The sequence below is a fragment of the Cynara cardunculus genome (genome assembly GCF_001531365.2).
Source record: "Cynara cardunculus var. scolymus isolate 2C chromosome LG 1, CcrdV1, whole genome shotgun sequence".
Classification (NCBI taxonomy): domain Eukaryota; kingdom Viridiplantae; phylum Streptophyta; class Magnoliopsida; order Asterales; family Asteraceae; genus Cynara; species Cynara cardunculus.
Window position 1 is genome coordinate 35,502,283 of NC_037528.1, and position 4,576 is coordinate 35,506,858.

Here is a 4,576-nt window from a genome sequence, read left to right on the forward strand (position 1 = left end):
AGTTATACGAGCATCAAGAGAATCAACCGTAGCTTTAATAGTAGTGAGAGCAATGCCATTATCTGTCAAGGCGGCACTGTGCTGACGCAGTTCAGATGTAACGCTGGAGGCAAAGCAGTCCAATCTCCCGGATAAATCAATGCTGAGGGAGGCCTGTTGAGAGATGAGCAGCTGACACTGAGATGTGAACCCTCTGAACATGTCCACCACCTCAGTGGGTAGGGCATAGATCACCTCAGGAGGGGAGGGAGTTGAGAACTAAAAGCCCGGTGCAGAGGGGGCCTGAAGGGAGAAACAGCAGTTGGAGTAGGGGAGCAAGCTTTGATTGGGCTTGCTGACCCACGTGGAGAAGAAACACCAACACTCTCAGTACCATCGGTGCCCTGAGATTCACCGATGGGTGTATCACTGATGTTGGCATGAGGCTTAACATCTGTTTCAACAATATCGGCATAAGGCTCAATATTTGTATCAGCAACACTAGCGAGAGGCTCAGTGTATGTATCACCAACACCGGCAAGAGGCTCGATGTCTGTATCATCAACGCCTGCGTCAGGCGGGTCGCCGATTACCACTGTAGTAGAGGTAGTAGGCTGGTAAGGCTCACCACCTACATCCATAAGAAGATAATGGAGAAAAGGGATGTGAATATCAGACGGTGCTGATAAATCATCCATCCGTGCAATATCATCAAGATCATCGATCTCGGGTGATAGGCCGTGAATAAGTAGAGGAGAGGAGAGACCTCGAAAAGGGGAGGTATCCGAGTCATCACCAAGGTCATGTAGAGATGACAAGGTGGAGTCATGTGGGATCCCCGTATGTACAACAGTGTCCTTTTGAGAGGGCACTGATGAGCTAGGGGGTGTATACCAGATGTCCTGGGCTCAGTAGGACCAATTTCAACAACCTTGGATTGTGGAGAGTCCTTGGTTGGCGATGTGTTTTTAGCCCTTTTTGGCTTCTTGGTCTTCTTAGAGGAAGAGCCAAGAGTGGATAATCTAGAGTGACTCCGTTTTGAGTGAGAGGGGTGAGAGGCGTGGTGGGACTCTGAAGGCGCTTTCGAAGTCATAGCCTTAGAAGCAGATGCGGAGGATGGGGGAATAAAACTATCTGCCAGCCGGCTTTGGACAAAGGAAGCGGCCTCTTTTGAGGCAGTAGCTGAAGAAGTAGAAGGGAGAGGGGCCACTGACATGGAGGAGTGTTGGGTGACCGGAGCAACATGAGGAAGGTCCCCAGCTACTGTGGTCACAGAGCACTCTTCCCATACAGGGTGAGAAGAGGTGGCAAAAGAAACCATACCTGCTGGAAGAGGAAGATCTGTAGATAATGATGCCTTCTTCAAAGTCTGAATGCCAACATGAGACACTTTGAGGTCATAGAAATTATCAGTATCGGCCGGCATACGTGACCTAAGTTTGTCAGCAATCATCATGGATATAAATCTAATGAAAGGCACAGTAAAGCATTTGGCACTACCCATCTTCTTTACCAACTCCCCAAACAAATAACTAGCAAAATCAATTTTTCTTTGAAAAATCAGTGCATGAGCTAGTTGGGTAACCGAAGCGTGTGACTGATCCATTCCTCCACACTTAAACATTGAATAAGATGAGAAAAGAAAAAGTTCCAAACTCCACCCTTATTCTTCCTATAAAGAGTGCTTTGTTTTATCAAAGTAGGGTCTTGCACATAGCCCATAGTAGAAGCAACAATATGCAGATTATCAACAGATACTAGCTCATCATAAGAGGGATAAGTAGGAAGCTCTACCACCCTCCTCAAATCATCAGCAGTAAAAGATACATCATTAGTAGATAATACAGTGGCATGCACAACTTTTGTTGACGCATCATATACACAAGTAGCCCAAATGCATGTAGTAGAGATTTACTCATCATTGGAGAATAAGTAAAAGCTTTGAAAAGAGGGCACTTACATAGAAATTCGATGATGAGGAAGAAATCCGGATACTTCTCATTGTGATCCAACAATGCCACAAAATTGTACGGAGAGAAAGTAACATTATCAGCAGTAAGGGTAACAGATTTCTTAACCTTTGGAGCTTTGGAGGGAGTTCCAAGCTTAGAAGCCATGGTTGAAAATCTTGAAAACAAAACACACTGTAAGCTTGGAGGGTGAAGATGTTTTAGTAAACTTTGGAGAAGAGGAGAGGTTGAGGTTTTAAAGAAAGAGGAGAGGATAAAATAGTTTTTAAAAAGAGAGAAGGGAGGAGGGAAAAGATGTTGGGTAAAAACAGGTGACCTAGGGAAAGGAAAAAGTCTAGATTGGACAAGTTGAAAAATATGAGGGATTGGGGTGTGGGTTTGGGGTCTTGAAAGATTGAAAAGAAGAAGAAGGAAAAGGGTTTTGAAAAAGATGTTGGGGAAAAGGGGACAAAAGTAGGGAGTGAGAAAAAGGTAGGGGATAGGGGTGTGGGAGGGGGTCTTGGGTGAGTGAAAAAGAGAAAGAGGGAAAAGGGTTTTGAAAATAAAAAATATCGGGGATTTGGGGACAAACACACAAGGCGGCGGCTAGGAGAGGAGAGGGGAGCCGGTGGGGATCGGCTTGAGAGGGGGGGGGGCGTTCGGCTTATGTTCGAGAGGGGGGTACGAATGTGATGAGGCCGATTGTGAGGAATCGAAAGGGAAGAGGAGGGGGTCTAAATTTTGGTTCGGCTTATGGTGAGAAGGTGGATCGGCTTGAGAGAGAGATGAGGGGCCGATCGAAATAATTAGGAAGGGACGATGGGAGACCGAAGGGACCGTATGGATCGATTTTGGGGTGTTTAGGGAATAGAGAGATCGGCTTGTTGGATTTGGTTGAGGGTCGGTTTGTGGAAGGTTTGAGGGGAGTGCGCTTAAGAAGTTTGAAGGGATGAGAGAAAGGGGATCGGTTTGGTGTAGTGGGTAATGGGATTATGTTCGGCTAGGGTTGAGAGGGTGGATGTATAAAACGGTTTAAGAGATAGAGAGGTTCGGCTTATGGAGGAGCCAAATGTGTAAGCGGTTTAGGAATAGGAGGAAGCCGAATGAAGATAGTTTGAGGAGACTAAGATCGGCTTATGGTGTGTGAGAGAGAGATCGACCGAAAGGGGGGTTAGGATCGGCTTGCTATGAGTGTGTGAGGAAGAAGCCGGCCCAAGGGGTAGGCCGAATAGGTTTCGGTTTAAGAGGGGGAGGAACCGATCGGTAAAGAGAGGGGCCGATCGAGAGTGAGTCTGAGAGGAGAGGGATCGGCTTGTGTGGAATGCAAAGCCGAATGGGTAAGGGAAGGGGCGGTATGAGCGATTGGAGAGGCCAAAGATGTGGGAATCGGCTTGAGGGTTAGAGGAAAATAAGTCGATTGAGAGAGTGTGGGTATGGGGATCGGCTTGTATGAGTGGTTAGAGTTCGGCGAGTGAGGGAAGCCAAGTAGGGAGGAGAAGCCGAGTAGGGAGGAGGGAGAGGTTCGGCTTGAGATGAAGTGATCGGTTGGGTTTAGGTGTTTGTGATTGGTGTGTAGATGAGGGAAGAGAGGTAGGGTTTAGAGATGGTGAAGCCGAAGGAGAGAGGTGTTGGGTCTAGGTTGGGCCCAAAGAGAGGCCCATACAAATCGAATGGTTTATAATAAAAACTAAACTCAACAAAAATAATAAAAAATCGACACAAAAACATAGAATAAAAACTATTTCTTATATATATATATATATATATATTTAAACATAAAATAAATTAAAAAAATACTAATAATTTTTTAAGCAATAAAAAGAAATTCACACAGAGACTTGTTAGAGAAAAAATAGAAATTGATTTTTTTAAAAATACGAGAGTAAAACCCATCATTTAGAAAAAACAATATTTTAGAAAGAGAGAAGCATACACTCACACAGATACTAGACTATTTTTGAGCAAATGACACAACATTTTTAGAGAAAACACACAACCCAAATGAATTAGTGAAGACTCAAAAATTATTTGTCAACATTGAACATTCCCAACTCACTGATCAAAAAATTAAACCGAACTTCATCAAGAGGCTTGGTAAACAAGTCAGCGAGTTGATAGTTTGTGGGGATAAAATGAAGTTCACATCACCTTTCATCACATGATCTCTGATAAAGTGATATCGAATATCAATATGCTTCGTACGAGAGTGAAGAACTGGATTGTTGGCAATAACAATGGCACTTGAATTGTCACAGAAAATAGGAATTTCTATGAACAACTGATCGTAATCAGCTAACTGATTTTTCATCCATAAGACTTGTGCACAACAGCTACCTGCAGCAACATACTCAGCTTCAGCTGTTGAGGTGGACACAAAGTGTTGTTTCTTGCTAGTTCAACTGACTAACTTTCCACCCAACAATTGACAACTACTAGTTGTACTCTTTCTGTCAACTTTACAGCCTGTATAATCAGAATCTGAAAAACCTGTTAGATCAAAACCTGAGTCTTTGGGATACCAAAGACCCAAATTGGGAGTACCTTTCAGGTACCTGAAAATGCGCTTAACGGCTGCCAAGTGAGATTCCTTTGGATTCGCTTGGTATCTTGCACAAAGACATATGGAGAACATAATATCTGGTCGGCTA